Source organism: Dermacentor silvarum, unplaced genomic scaffold (assembly GCF_013339745.2).
Source record: "Dermacentor silvarum isolate Dsil-2018 unplaced genomic scaffold, BIME_Dsil_1.4 Seq935, whole genome shotgun sequence".
Lineage (NCBI taxonomy): Eukaryota > Metazoa > Arthropoda > Arachnida > Ixodida > Ixodidae > Dermacentor > Dermacentor silvarum.
In genome coordinates, this window is record NW_023606988.1 from 39,227 (window position 1) to 56,187 (window position 16,961).

General features: G+C 45.6%; 1 long non-coding RNA gene across 1 annotated transcript; it reads right to left on the reverse strand.

The window, feature by feature from the left end:
• Positions 1-268: 268 nt before the first annotated feature.
• On the reverse strand, positions 269-15,224 carry LOC125942035 (uncharacterized). Its single transcript, XR_007464751.1, has 3 exons — positions 15,086-15,224; positions 5,977-6,072; positions 269-367 (listed from the first exon to the last, which is right to left on the reverse strand). It is a non-coding gene; the product is annotated as an uncharacterized LOC125942035 (long non-coding RNA).
• Between the last annotated feature and the right edge of the window lie 1,737 nt (positions 15,225-16,961).

Here is a 16,961-nt window from a genome sequence, read left to right on the forward strand (position 1 = left end):
ATTATTGTTATATATGCACCATTTGTTAGCAGTAGTAGGATGGAATGACAGTACACTTTTTTTTTTCGAGAAAGGCGGTAAGCTGGCGGTCGTGACAAGGTAATATCTACCGTATGCGCTCCAACCCCCATTTTATTCTAACGTAAATTGTCTTCTCATACCCAGCGTACCCGGTAACTAAGTAGCCTAGATGCACGTACTACCCGCCGTGGTGGCTCAGTAGCTTTGGCGTTGCACAGCTGCGATAGAAGGTGAGCAGGAAGGTACGTACTGAAAGTTACATCGAACTTGTTTGCTTGTGGACGCTCTGGACGTATCCTTGCAGTTGCTGGAACATAATTGCTTGGCTTCCCGCCCAAATATCTTTCTGCAATATGACGAGGTAGGCATCACGTGTTTAAAGCAGGTAGAAAGAAAGCAAGTGGTAACACTAACGAAATCTCTCAAGGGACACTTTGTCGTAATTCACATTCCTAAAAACATTACGGCAGAAATCATCTCACGATGACATAAAACGGTAACCCGATTAGCATTCGAACAGTGTATCGACACGCCACGATTCTGAAATCGCGCTTATATAACATCTCTAGTGGTCCTCCTTAGACATTCGTTGCTTCGGCTGTTACCGACACAATCCGTGATTGTCCCACTTTGCATCGGAAATAGTTTGAAGCGCAAAAAACGCAGACACAAAAGAGCACATGAGACACAGACGAGCGCAAACTACCTACAAGGTTTATTGACCACCACACGTGTTTATACTATGCCCCGCATTACCGCTGCACGTGCGCAGAGTTCCTTCTAAGAAAGGACAGCTCTTTATCGGACAGGTGTACAGAAGGAGTGCTGATACAGGCTGAGCCTAATGCAGATATCTTTCAGCTTCTATTATCTCACGGGTGAGTCTATGGTCACTTCTGCTGACAACAGCACACTTTTTTGTCAGCAGAAGTTACCATAGACTCACCCGTGAGATAATAGAAGCTGAAAATATATCTGCATTAGGCTCAGCCTGTATCAGCACTCCTTCTTTACACCTGTCCGATAAAGAGCTGTCCTTTCTTAGAAGGAACTCTGCGCACGTGCAGCGGTAATGCGGGCATAGTATAAACACGTGTGGTGGTCAATAAACCTTGTTGGTAGTTTGCGCTCGTCTTTGTCTCATGTGCTCTTTTGTGTGTGTTTTTTGCACTTCAAACTATTTCCGATGTACAACCAACAGGCCCAAATCGCTACAATTCTGAAGCCCACTTTGCATGGTACTCGGTTTGCAATGTCGCCCATGAACATGGAGGCATGACGACCACTGTGTGACGTCGACGCAGTGACGACGATATAACAACGAAGAAGGAATGACGTCGATGAAACGACAAAGGTGGTATGGTGACGACGGCATGATGACAATGACATGAAAATTGCTAAATGATGACAATTGTATTACGACAACACCGTTACGACCACGGCATGAGGATAATGGGACGACGACCGTGTGTATGATGACGATGCTGCGACGAGTGTATGAGCGGACGACGAAACTAGAATTTCGACGATGGCATAATTACGAACGCATGACTACGACAGTATTACAACGGATGCATGATAGTGACTGTCTGACGACGACGCATTTATGAGGGTATTATGACAACGACGGCATAATCATGCTTGAATTAAGACAACATATATACGATAGAATGACCTTGATGGATCAACGAAATCGGTGTAACTAAAAAGGCATGACGACAGTGAGATTACGTCGCTGAATCGATGACAAAAGCAAAACAACAGTGTGAATACGACGACGACATAACGAATGGTATGACAATGACTGTGTGACAACGTCAGTGCGACAAGGAATGCATGATGACGATAGCATTACAACGTTATTAGGACGGCGGAATGAAAACAACTCGATGGCGACGATGGCGTGACGGCGGCTGTATCAGGATGTCTGTATGACAACAATGGCGTGAGATGACCGCATGAAAAGAGTCGTATGACGAAGCTGCAGTAATGACAATTGCACGGACATGACAGCATGACGACGACAGCTAGACAACGACGGTATAATCACGATTGCATGGCGTTGACGCAATGACGACGATAGCATGATAACAGCGGTATAATCACGATTGAATGACGCGAGCATAACTAGGATAGAATGAAGATGAAGGATTGATGCTGGTAGAACGACGAAGGCGGCCTGATGATGACGGCATGACGACAAGGGGTGCCGTTACTAAAGTGATGACGATTATAAAACGACCACGGGAAGAGGACGGCATGACAACAATGAAATGATGACTACTGTGTGATGACGATGACGTGGTGATCACGGCAAAGCGAGAGTTGATGACGAAATTGTAATGGCTACTGAAAACTACAGACTACTAACAACTACGGCTTCGGCGTCACGACGAGGGTATGACAACGAATGCATAACGATGGTACAATGACGGCGATTGCATGACAATGGTATGAGGATACTAGGAAGACGACGGATGCATGACGAGAAAGCTTTGGTGATAACTGTATCACGAAGCTACCAGTACAAACATGACGCGAGTCGTATGACAAAGCTGGAGCTGCAGTGAAAGACGCAGATACGGGGCCATTTTACAGCTAAGCTGTTAGCCTCTAGTTAGTCTGGATGTTTCGTGGCGTGCTCACCGAAAAAAACCGGTAGCTCGAAAAGGAACTTGTGTTGGAGTTTCCGCGTAACAGAATTATGTTTTCTCGTACATTGGAATTACAATCCGATGCGTTCATGTCTGTATAGTTAGCGTGTAAGTCGTACTTCACAAATTTTCTGACTCAGTTTACTTTGATAAATTCAATTAGTTCAATAACGCACTTACGCCAGGTGGAGGGGTTACAAGAATGAGGATGTATGCTGCACTTCTGGATGTGCGTGCGCGCGTAACGAACGTGTGCACACAAGGTAACCCTTTGTGGTAAAACACAACGACAGCTACCTGTGCTCGGCTAGTTGCGAAAAAAAAAGAGAGCACAAAGTGGCGGCGGCAGAGAAAAAAAAGAAGGGGTGAAGGCACGAGGCAGCAAAAACAAAAAAAAGACTAATTCGACACGGCGTTCGAACAGCCACGGCTCGATAGGGCTACCCGGGTAAACCGCAGGGCAACCTCATGACCGGTCGCGCTCCTGCGGATGTCTGTGTCCAGTGCGGCTACTACCTGCCCGCTACTGTTCCCGGCCAGCACTGTTCCTGGTCGACCTGATCTCTTGCCGTCCCTGAACGCTCGAGCCACCGCCACCGCTCACCCATAACCTCGGCACGTTGATACGCTACGTCCTGCTCAGCGACCAAGTCGTTCCGTCACGGGCTCGTCCTGCTGAAGACGACGAGGACGTCAGCGCGAGCAAGAACCTGTAGCGTAGGTACTCATCATGCATGTGTAATATGTACTTTAGTTACTGTGTGATGTGTGGGCCGTTCTGTTTCTATAGTGTATGATAGAGTGCTTAGTCTTAATACATGTTATGTACCAATCTAAACGTCTACGGCTCCATCCTTCACCGCACCGCACGTCAATAAACGCGACGGTCCGCAATCATCTCACTACACCCTCCTTGATGCGTGGACGATATGCCCATTGCATCTGTCGAACAGTGTGTGCTGCGACAGTAATCGACATTATGGCAAACACTGTCCAACAACAGTACCGCCACGGCAGCTGGAAAAGAGGTTTGTGTTTGACTTTCCGCGTAACATAATATTTTTTTCGTGAATATTCTCATGACAATCCAACGCTATTACGTCTGATACACTCCGATGCTATCATGTCTGTAAGCTGTGCGTCAGTCGTAATTTACGAATGTTGTCACACTTTCTATCTTAGAAATTCAATTAGAGGGTGGACAACAATGAGGATGGACCTCAAACAGTAGCTGGAAAAGTGTTTTGTCTTTCAGTTTCGACATAACAGAAACATGTATTCACTGGGGACGAATTACAACAAATGATTGAGGACCTTAACTGAGAAAGTGCAAGAGTGGGGTTGAAGATAAATATGCAGAAGACAAAGATAATGTTCAATAGCCTGGCAAGGGAACAAGAATTCCGGACCGCCAGTCAGCCTCTAGAGTCTGTAAAGGAGTACATTTATCTAGGTCAATTACTCACAGGGGACCCAGATCATTAGAAAGAAATTTACAGAACAATAAAATTGGGTTGGAGTGCATATGGCAGGCATTCCCAAATCCTGACTGGGAGCTTACGACTGTCGTTGAAAGATAAGTGTACAATCATTGCATCCTACCGGTGCTAACATATGGGGCAGAAACTTGGAGGTTGACAAAGAAGCTCCAGAACAAGTTAAGGACAGCACAAAGAGCGATGTCCTAACGTTAAGAGACATGAAGAGAGCGGTGTGGATCAGAGATCAAACGGGAATAGCCGGTAGCCTAGTTGACCTTAAGAGGCGAAAATGGAGCTGGGGAAGCCACGTAATGCGTAGGATGGATAACCGGTGGACCATTAAAGTTACAGAATGGATACCAAGAGAAGGGAAGCGCAGTCGAGGACGGCAGAAAACTAAATGGGGTGATGAAGTTACGAAATTTGCAGGCGCAAGTAGGAATCAGCTAGCGCAAGACTGGGGTAATTGGAGGCCTTCGTTCAACAGTGGACACAAATATAGGCTGATGATGACGATGATTTCAATTGACCATCGGATCTTGAATACGGCAAGCTTTTTCCTTTTTTTTTCACGATCATCAGTTTATTTAGATACATGGTTGCAGCACGCTGCTGAAAATCACCTTTCACATTATTTATCACATTTATGTCCTTGGTTTGTTACAGGCACAATTATCTTTCAGTGATATTTCATTAATGCAGACTCGGGCCGCTTAAAGCAGTTCCATATTTGCACAGGAATATTGCTACGCATTTGCTACTTTGCTTTTAGTACTGGCACTTCTGACCGATGGCTATGAATTGCAATGATGCCGATTATGCTTTAAAAATTGATGTCATGATCATCATCATATTTGTGTATAGTGCAGGACAAAGGCTTTTCATGATCATCATCAGCAGCAGCCTATATTTATCTCCACTGCATGCAGGACGAACACCTCTCCCTGCGATCTCCAATTACCCTTGTCTTGCGCTAGCTGACCCCACCTAGTTTTCTGCCTTCCTCGACTGCGCTTCCTTTCCCTTGGTATCCATTCTGTAACTCTAATGGTCCACTATATCTATATGTAAGGGGACCACTATATAAGTGGACCATTAGAGTTACAAGGCCAATGCCAGCTGACCGCATATTATGTTCACTAATTTCCTACTTTCTTCCCACAAGCTAGTCTTTTGTCATCTGCAAGTACTACGGGACCCTATTAGACCACCGACACTGAGGTTTTACACATTAGATGTCCTACGCAACACCACTTCTTCTCTCCAATCTTACCACTGTCTTCCTGTATCAACGTTACGCCTAATCTTTTTTTGTTTTTTGCTGCATCACCCTAACTTCTTCTCAAGGTTGTTAGCTTACTTCCAAGTATATGTCCCATATACTCTAGTTGTACTTACTGTTGGGCTTGTTGGGCTTGTTGGGTCATGTCGAACATTAATGATGTTAGCGCCGAAGCCCGATCACAGAGAGGAGAGGACATAAATCGCTTGTTTTGGTTTTGTTTTAATCACTTCCCCTCACAGTGTTCGTATTCTTGGGGCTCATTGCATTAATGCTCGATATGTATAATTTATTATTAGTATTAGGATGGAATGACTAGGCACTTTCTTCTTCAAGGATTGCAGGTAAGCTGTCGATAGTGAAGTGGTGATGGCTACCGTATGCGCTCGGATACCCCTTTTATTCTAACATTAATTTCCTTCTTACAAGCAAGGTGTGTCGTAACTAAGGAGCCTAGATAAACGTACTACCCGCCGTGGTTGCTTAGTGACTTTGACGCTGCACAGCAAGGATTGGAGGCAATCAGGAGGGTACGTACTCTGACGTGGTTTAAGCTGAGGTGCTGGTGGTCGGGGCGGAGGTTTCCGTGGACTCCCTCCAGCAAAATTGGTTTGGTTCCCGCTCAAGGATCTTTCTGCAAGATAACGAGCCAGGCATCACGTTTTTAAAGCAGGTAGAAAGAAGAAAGCAAGTGGTAAAACTAACGAAATCACTCAAGGAACGCTTTGTCGCAGTTCACATTCATAAAGACATTACGGGAGAAATCATCTCACGATGACATTAGATAGTAATTCGATTACCATTCGAGCAATGTATCGACATGCCACGATTCTTAAATTGTGCTTATTTAACATCTCTAGTGGTCCTCCTTAGACTTTCTTTGCTTCGGCTATTACCTACATACTCCGTGATTGTGCCACCTTGCATGGGACTCGCTTTGCAATGTCTACCATGAACATGGACACATGACGACGACTGTGTTACTGAATCGATGGCGGTAGCAAACATACAGCGTGAATACGAAGACGACATAACGAATGGTGTAACAATGACTGTCTGACGACTGACAGTGCTATAACGAATGCAAGACGACAACGCAATGACGACGATGGCATTACAGCGATACCATGACCATGAGATGAAAACGAATCTTTGGCGACGATGGTGAGACGGCGGCATTGTCATAAAGTCTGTATGACAAACGTGACGTAAAGACGACCGCATGACGAGAGTTGTATGACGAAGCTGCCATAACGACGCTGGCACGGACACGATGAAATGACGACGACGGTATGATAACAGGTGCATGATGACGATTGTATGGTGATGACACAATGATGGCGATAGCATGAAAACGGCAGTATAATCCCTACAGAATGACGCGAGCATAACTAGGATAGAATGAAGATGAAGGATTGTTTCCGGTAGAACGACGAAGGCGGCGTGACGATGACGGCATGGAAACAAGGGGTGACGTCACTGAAATGATGATGATAGAAAGACCGCTGGGCGATGACGGCATGACAACAATGATATGGATACGGAACAGCCGCCGCCACAGTGTGGCTACACTGAGGAGAAGGAAGACGACGGGTTCCCGCTTGCTATAGGGTCGCCATTTTGGCCTCCGTTATCTTCCCTGTAAATAAAGTGTAAATAGCCTTGGGCATCAGTGACACGTAACATTATTTGGTGGAGGTGCGGACGTTCCCCCTACCCGTCATGGAGCTTCGCAGCGGTCGCAGCGGCGCCACTGAAACATCGGCTCCTGCTGCCGGCACTTCATCTACGCAAGCGTCTCCGCCTGCAGCTCCGACCTACGTCACCGTTTCCCCCCCTCGGGATCCTGGTGTTTTCACCGGAGTCGGCAGTTCTTATGTCGACGACTGGATCCACTTATACGAACGTGTCAGCGCCCGTCACAGGCAGGATCCGGCTGTTATGCTTGCCAACGTTCTTTTCTACCTTGACGGAGCTCCACGGGCATGGTTCCAGACTCACGAAGAGGAGATCTCGAGCTGGAATCTGTTCAAAAAGAAGTTCCGCTACTTTTTTGACAATCCGTTCGTTCGCCAACTCAATGCCAAGGAGGCCCTTTGCCACACGTGTTCAGACGTCGACCGAGTCCTACGTGTCGTGCATTCTCGACGTCCTGGCCCTTTGTGCCAAGGCTGACCCGAATAGGTCGGAGGACTATAAGGTTAATCACGTCCTCAAAGGCATTGCTGACGGCGCCTTCAATTTACTGGTGTTTACGAACGTCACCAGCATCGATACGATCCTCAAGGAGTGCCGCCGTCTCGAGCATGCTAAAAGCCACCGGGTATCCCAGCACATCATGCGACTTCCCAACACAGCTGCTACGTCATCCTGTGACGATTTCTTCCACCAGCTTTCGCGGTGTGACAACTTAACCCACATCATTCGTCGTGAGGTCAAAGCAGCACCACCGGCGGCCCCTTCATTATCCGTCACCTGATTATTCTCCGGCGACGATCTTCTACAGAGTTGTCCAACGTACTGTAACTGTGATCTCAATGACACGCAATACTGTTCACTGTGTTGTGCATTTATCTGAGGGTACGGTACGTTATGTAGAGAATATCACGATCAGGTCGCGCATGTTATTGACGGCTTGACATTTCCGAAAAAAAATCCATCCTCAAGATTACTTCCCACGAACAATGAGGCACTACGACAAAAGACCCAATAAAGGTAGAATTTCGGATTTGAATTCCGACCATGCTACCCCGCACCCCCACAAGTTTGTTGCGAGAGGAAAGGCGAGAGATCGTCCACTGGTAGCAAACGACACCTTTACTGAAGCGGCAACAACAACCAACGTCGCTCACGTCTTCTACTATATATAGAACCAGCTCTTTAATTGTCGCGCCCTATGATTATGATGATTATGGATGAAACATGTTGGTGTGACAAAATAACGAGCGGCTGCGCGGCGCTGGGGACCTTCTCCAGGCGTCGTAACCTTCCGCAATGCAGCTGCAAGTGTACCTTTCGGAAAGAGTAATTGGCACCGTTGTCGACCAGAGCAGTTACTTGACCATAAACAGAAACGGTAATGTCAGTGGAAACGTTAGCATCGGGTGAGAAGCCGGGAATTGGTCACTCACAGGTCGGTTTCTATTCGGTCACACGTTGCGTCGAGCAAGGAAATTTGATTGCTAGATGGAGAGCGGCCTCACCCCTGCAGTTCGCAGCCATTTGTTTCCCCAGAAAGGGTGGAGCCGCTACGGCTGACAGAATCAAATGAGGTAGTGTTACTGCTAGAGGACACAAAGCTCCTAAGATCGAGACTGCCATCGTCCTGGAACCGAAAGGTGATGCTGTCTTGATAGATACGCTTCGATTTCCTGAGGGTGCTCGTCGTAGCGCGGGCACCGCGCATCCGGGTGAAAATGGCGAGACCCATTTGACGGAACGTACCGTCACGGTACAAGTGACCAGCTTTACTACAGCGGTAATATATTAGACAATCGTCGGCCGCGCGGCACATTTGTCTTCCCCATGCTCTGTTGAGGGTATCTGTATGTACCCGTACGAGGAGTTGCAGCACTCGGAAACCACGTTGCTGTCTGTCCCATCGGGGACGAGAAACAAGCTGTAGTTGGGGCTAGCACACGCACCGCTTCGGCGTAATTGATCAAGGAGTGGCAAAGGTTCCATAACCTGCCAAATCTCGTCAGAAAGCACGTCTGTAGTTTGCGGTTGGGGCTTGCTGCTTTAAACTTTGGGAGTTCCTCTTTCACCACACGGCGTACGATGTCTGGGAGACTTTCACTTTAGTTTCCTGTCGCGAGGGAGCAGGCGGTGGCTGTGAGATGCTCATATTGCAATGACCACTGCTGAAGCATCCTCTCCATATTTGCGGCCTCATGAAGAAACTCCGTTACAGTAGTAGAAGGATTACGCACAAGGCCGGCAAAGAGTTCCTCTTTCACTACACGCATCAAGAGCCGCACCATCTTTTTCTCGGACACGGAGGTACCTGCTCGACGAAACCGCCGAGACATTTTTTCGACGAACATTGCGACCCTCTCATTTGGCCTCTCGTTCTATGACGTGCGGGCTTGCTCGACTTGCTCCTTTCTTTCAGCGCTGCTGTAGATGTCGCAAAGCTGTCGCCGAAATTCCTGCTAACTCTTCAGAGAATATTTGTTGTTCGCAAACCACATGCGCGCAAAATCCTCGAGCGTCATGTAGACGTTAATGATCTTCCTGGCGTCCTCACAATAGTTAAGGCTGGCGACTAGCTTGAAGTCATCAGACCAATCTTCAACGTCTTCAAGTGCATTGCCATGGAAAGACCGTGGCGTTCATGGCGTCTAAGCAATCCATGCGACAGGAGGAGTTTTGGGTCTCTTGTGTGTGGTCTGTCGGAGTGGTGGACATTCTTCTCGACTGGCTTGCCAGCAGATCGAACTCGATTGGCAGTCCGTGTAGGCGATGGTTTCTTCGGGGGACTTGGGGTCAAAAAGCTGGTGCTGTCTGGAGCTTCGAGTCCAGATTGCGAAACGTGTTGGTCTACACCGCACCTCCACCAGTTTGTTCCGAGAGGAAAGGCGAGAGAAGTCCAATGGCAGCGAACGGCTCCTTTACTGAAGCGTCTACAACAACCAACGCCGCTCGCGTCGTCTTCTATATCAAACCAGCTCCTAAAATTGTCTCCCCTTATGATTATGATGATTATGAATTAAGCGTGTAAAACACGCGTGGCAATATCTGATACATCTTCTATCGGCACGCTCGTATAACATAAGATCATGGTTCGTAGGGTAAGGCGGTTTAGGTTGGGCAATTCGCTGCTCTATACTATCGGCTTATTTGCGTTATTTTAATGTGAGCATTGTTAGGAAGCTCTTAGCAAGGACACGAAAGGTCAATTTCATTTTTTTCGTTTGCCATAACAACTGAAGTTTTTGCATTCAAATCAGGCAAAATCTTGCTACAATCTTAAGCTAGACCGAATAATGTTTTTAATCTCCAAAAATAATGAGAATATATGGAGTACTTAGACAATTAGGTAAAAATATAACTCAATTTCTTCTTTTTCTCAGGGGTGTGAAGTGATAAGCTCACTTAGGAGTTTGATAATATAGCCGATATGTATGATCTATCTAGTAAGGGTACAGTTAAGGTGAATTACGTGACCATACAATATTTGGGGTTCTTGTGTCCTCCGGGGATGAAGGCACATCACCCTTAACAATGTCCGAAACTCAGTCACCTTCACGCGCTACAGGCACAGCTGCCACGCAACTGACACGCACCTGGCGCGGAAGCGCACGCTCATTGGTGGAATTTATTGGACGCCGGGCGCCGCTCGCCGTTATCAACAGCTGCTCCTGCTCTCATACTGCAAAGCAGGTGAGCGCTGCTTCTACGCCATGCGCCAGAACAGCCACGTATAGGCAGCGCTGCCGTAATCTAAGGGAAGGTGAGAAGTAAAAACGTATAGCTCGTAAACGAGCAAATAAGCTGCTATCATATAATGCTTCGCACAATGGTCATTGTATTTAAGGGAGTTCTAGCTGTATTTTTTGTGATTATAGGCTAATATTTTGTTACTGTTCGCAATAAAACAGTTGCTTTTGGAAATAAGTTCGAGCACGGGTGTGTCACATTGCTACGAATTGGGCAGCATAAAAAATGGCTCAGAGAGTGCAAGTGCAAAACACTGCTGCAGCCAAAACCGCAACATACACCCATTCGGAGGCCCGAGACTGCTTTTTTTTTCAGGAAATATGCGTCGTACAGTAGCGATAATTCGGCATATTTGATACTATAGTACTGAATATGCCCTATCTAATGGTATTCTGGCGTGAGTGTGGTTTGTGCTGTGGGTATAATTTCATTTGTCATAGTGTTCATTCACAGGACCGTGCTAGGAAGACCATCAGGCAAACGTCAACATTTTTGTTTAAGAGCCTCGCTGATAGTTTAATGCGACTAACATTGTTAGGGCAATTCACGCACTTTTCAGAGTCTATCTATCAATCAATCTATCTATCTATCTATCCATCTGTCTGTGTCTCTCTCTAGCCGTGTCTAGCAAACTTGGGTCTCTCGTTAGTCCATGGTTTCATGGGAGCGCGTCGGGCTGCTGTGCTGATGGAAACATAACCTTCGGAGCAGCTTGGGTCACGGGGCATGAGTCACTGTGTACCTATGTGCCGCTCTTCGACGAACCCTTGACGCCGACATCGGTCACTGGAGTTCAGGGACTCGCCTTGTGGCATGAGTATGTCATCATCATCATCATCATCATCAGCCTATATTTATGTCCACTGCAGGACGAAGGCCTCTCCCTGCGATCTCCAATTACCCCTGTCTTGCGCTAGCGTATTCCAACTTGCGCCTGCGAATTTCCTAACCTCATCATCCCACCTGACTTTCTGCCGTCCTCGACTGCGCTTCCCTTCTCTTGGTATCCATTCTGTAACCCTAATGGTCCACCGGTTATCCATCCTACGCATTACATGGCCTGCCCAGCTCCATTTCTTCCGCTTAATGTCAACTAGAATATCGTCTACCCCCGTTTGTTCTCTGACCCACACCGCTCTCTTCCTGTCTCTTAACGTTACTCCTAAGATTTTTCGTTCCATCGCTCTTTGTGCGGTCCTTAACTTGTTCTCGAGCTTCTTTGTTAACCTCCAAGTTTCTGCCCCATATGTTAGCACCGGTAGAATGCAATGATTGTACACTTTTCTTTTCAACGACAGTGGTAAGCTCCCAGTCAGGATTTGGCAATGCCTGCCGTATGCACTCCAACCCAATTTTATTCTTCTGTAAATTTCTTTCTCATGATCAGGGTCCCCTGTGAGTAATTGATCTAGATAAACATATTCCTTTACAGACTCTAGAGGCTGACTGGCGATCCTGAATTCTTGTTCCCTTGCCAAGGTATTGAACATTATCTTTGTCTTCTGCATATTCATCTTCAACCCAATTCTTGCACTTTCTCGATGAAGGTCCTCAATCATTTGTTGTAATTCATCTCCATTGTTGCTCAATAGGACAATGTCATCTGCAAACCGAAGGTTGCTGAGATATTCGCCGTCGATCCTCACTCCTAATCCTTCCCAGTCTAAGAGCTTGAATACTTCTTCTAAGCATGCAGTGAATAGCATTGGAGAGATTGTGTCTCCTTGCCTGACCCCTTTCTTGATAGGTATCTTTCTACTTTTCTTGTGGAGAACCAAGGTAGCTGTGGAATCCTTGTAGATATTTGCTAAGATATTCACGTATGCCTCCTGTACCCCTTGATTACGCAATGCCTCTATGACTGCTGGTATCTCTACTGAATCGAATGCCTTTTCATAATCTATGAAAGCCATATAGAGAGGTTGATTGTACTCCGCAGATTTCTCGATTACCTGATTGATGGCATGGATATGGTCCATCGTAGAATATCCCTTCCTGAAGCCAGCCTGTTCTCTTGGTTGACTGAAGTCAAGTGTTGTCCTGATTCTATTGGAAATTATCTTGGTGAATATTTTATACAATACTGAAAGCAAGCTAATGGGTCTGTAATTCTTCAATTCTTTAACGTCTCCCTTCTTATGGATAAGTATAATGTTGGCGTTCTTCCAGCTCTCTGGTACACTTGAAGTTGTGAGGCATTGCGTATAAAGGGCCGCAAGCTTTTCAAGCATGATATCTCCTCCATCTTTGATTAAATCTACTGTTATTCCATCTTCTCCAGGCGCTTTTCCCCTGGTCATGTCTTTCAAGGCCCTTCTAACTTCATCGCTAGTTATAGAAGGAGCTTCTGTATCCGGTTCATCACTATTTCGAATGAAAGTAGCTTGGCTGTTTTGGCTACTGTACAGGTCAGTATAGAATTATTCTGCTGCTTTTACTATGTCATCGAAATTGCTGATGATATTACCATGCTTATCTTTCAGTGCATACATCTTGCCTTGTCCTATGCCTAGTTTTCTTCTTACTGATTTCATGCTGCGTCCATATTTTACGGCTTCCTCAATTTTTCCCACGTTATAATTTCGAATATCCCTTACTTTCTTCTTGTTGATCAGTTTTGACAGTTCAGCGAATTCTATCTGATCTCTTGAGTTGGACACTTTCATGTTTTGTCGTTTCTTTATTAGGTACTTTGTTTCTTGGGAGAGCTTCCCTACAGGTTGCTTTGTTGCCTTACCTCCCACTTCAATTGCTGCTTCTGAGATCAGCCTAGTTACGGTTTCATTCATTAGCTCTATGTTATCTTCATCTTCCTGTTCTAAAGCTGCATATTTGTTTGCGAGCACCAGCCTGAATTGGTCTGCTTTCACCCTTACTGCGTCTAGGTTGGCCTGTTTCCTCTTGACTAATTTCACTCTTTCTCTCTTCAAATTGAGAGAAATCCTAGACCTCACTAACCTATGGTCACTGCACTTTACCTTACCTAACACTTCTACATTCTGCACTATGCTTGGATCGGCAGAGAGTATGAAATCTATTTCATTCCTTGTTTCTCCATTAGGGCTTTTCCAGGTCCACTTCCTGTTGGTGCGCTTCCTGAAGAATGTATTCATTATTCGGAGCCTATTCCTTTCCGCGAATTCCACCAACATCTCTCCTCTTGCATTCCTAGAATCGATGCCGTAGTTTCCAATTGCTTGCTCGCCAACCTGCTTTTTGCCCACTTTTGCATTGAAGTCGCCCATGACGACAGTATAATGAGTTTGCACCTTTCTCATTGCTAATTCCACATCTTCATAAAACTGTTCTATCTCTTCATCATTGTGACTGGAAGTTGGGGCGTAGGCTTGTACTACCTTCATTTTGTACCTCCTATTCAGCTTTATTATGACGACTGCTACCCTCTCACTAATGCTGTAAAATTCATCAATGTTGCCCGCTATGTTGTTATGGACTAGAAATCCTACCCCGGATTCTCTCTTATCTGGAAGACCTCTGTAGCAGAGGACGTGGTCGTTAGTCAGCACTGTGTAAGCTTCACCAGTTCTTCTAACCTCACTTAGGCCAATAATATCCCAGGCAATGCCTGATAATTCTTCAAATAGTCCTGCTAGGCTAGCCTCACTCGAGAGGGTGCGCGTGTTGAACGTTGCCAGGTTCAGTTTCCATTGGCGGCCTGTCCGGACCCAGAGATTCTTAGCACCCTCTGCCACGTCGCAGGTCTGACCGCCGCCTTGGTCAGGTGCTCCGCAGCCACTGGGGACTGAGGGCCATGGGTTAATTGTCGGAGTCATCAGGGAGGTAGTGGCCGAATACTGCACCAGGGAGGCCAATTCCTGTTCTGGTGAGGGAGTGACTTTGATGAAGCTTAGTGGGCCTGCTTAGTTTGGTTGCACCTGAACTAGTATAGCCCCACTAGCTCTCGGCAATATGTATTTTTTTTCTTTGCCGGTGTCAGGCACCACTCCATGCCTGGAAATGCATGAGTATGTACCGGTCTTTAATCGAGCACTCGGTATGTACCATTCTACAATAGCCCACACTACTGTAAATCAATTACAATCAATACGTCCTAGTTGAACATCACGGTTATGTGCTTACCGTGGTCTATTGTGCATATTCAGACATTTTTTTGTTACATGGTATGTATATAACGCTTCTTTTTAGGCTCACGATGTCAGGCAAGAAATTAGAAGAATACGTACTCCTATTCTGTGGTGATGAGGGAGGACTGTCGGGTTGAAAAGCCGGATTTTCAATTCCTTCAAGTTCTGCCTTTCCTGCAAGAACATGCCTCGGAAATGGTTCAAGCGTAGACAGAAGAGAAATTAAGGCCAGAGAGACTAAAATGTTCAAGCGAGAAACCGGCGTCATGATTTGCTGCCTCAGAAGTCTGCATACAATGGCTTCCATTCGCAAGCTTTTATGCCTTTGCGTAGACAATCGATATAGCAGATAGAAAAAAAAAGCTTTCTATTCCGACTTCCGTCGTGTGCATCACTTTTCCACGTGCTCTTTGTGTGCTTTTCTCGCCAGTATGCCAAGTCATTGCACTGCACCTTCAGTACGACAGGCACACTTGTTATAGCGACGTCGACACTGGCACGTTTACTTTCAACGAAAAGCTGCGGCTAGGTCAAAAACTGTGTCTGCGAAACGTTCCTTTTATGCGAAGTGTTGCTGAATCTGTGCCAGTGATAAATGCCTATAACAATTCTGTTACTAATAATTGTATTGTATAGTACTTATTAAAAACAACATGGTTTTCTTTTATGCGTAACACTGTGAAGAAACAAGGAAGCTTATATTTTACAGTAAAAAATGTTTGCTTTTGAAATACTTACACAGGATGCGCCCTCGCTGTACACTGTCCGGGTAAGTGCCCGATGCTATATCACTGTTTTCAGTGCAATGGCCTTTCCAAGCGAGATGTTAGGCTATCGAAAAATTTCCCAGTGGGGTCAGTCCACGCGAAACGTCGCAAACCCCAGAAGTGACCATCGCTGATTATCATGGAAACAGCAGGTCGAGTCGGTGATCTTGTGAATAAGTTTCACCAAAGTACTTTTCTCGAAAAAAAAAAGTTGTGACATAAGCGCTCTTGGAAGTTCTAGTTTGTTCTGGAAGTTCTAGAATTGTTGGTTGCAGGCAACTTTTTTTAATCAAGTGAAAAACTACGTACAGTGAACAATATTACCTTATAATATTCTACTGGCACGGTTCTTTCATGTGACGTCATAGGATAACACATTTATGCGTTTTCCTTGTTTAATTCACTCAGTAAAAAAGCAATAAATTGTGCATATTCCGACCAAGAACATTCGATCGCTCATGGGTCGAAAATTTGACAGTCCCGAAAATTCAATGGCACGAATATTGATGGTGCCAAAATTTATGGTGTCACGATTGATGGTCGAACACACGACCTTTGGTAGGAGTCTAACCCACGCCCCTTGGTGTTAATTAAGGCATAGTTAACTAAGATAGAGTTACTTAAGGCACTCGAACCAACAATCTTTATGGGAGTCGCACCCTTGAAATTTGGTGTTAAGGCGAAGTTAATCAAGGCGCAGTTATTTCAGATGGAGTTAAGGCACTCAAACCCACGACCTTTAGCGGGAGTCACACGCACGACCTTTGAGGTTCATTAGGGCGAAGTTATTAAATGCACAGTTAATTAGTACACAGTTAAATAAGGCACTCGAACCTACGACCTTTGGTCGGAAACAACAATAGGAAATAACGCATGCGAATCAGAATGTCATGTATTAATTTAATGAATGTCTCGTGAGCGCGCAGGCTTTCGCTTTCATCCTCTTTAGCGCAGGCTAAAGTGACTGCCAACTGTTTTTTTTTACCTAAGCATGATTAATGTTTCAGGGCACAAGATTCTCTTGCGATTTTTCCCGTTTCGAGAGTTTCTGCTACCAATTGTGTTCGACTACAAAATACTTCCCAGAAAATTAGTCCAGAAGTTAACAAGAAGTCTTTTTGGCAATGTTCACACCTAAATGAAGCATTAAGGTCGTCTAGATAAAGATAGACTCTGTAAACTGTGAACACTGTGTTACCTTTACAACT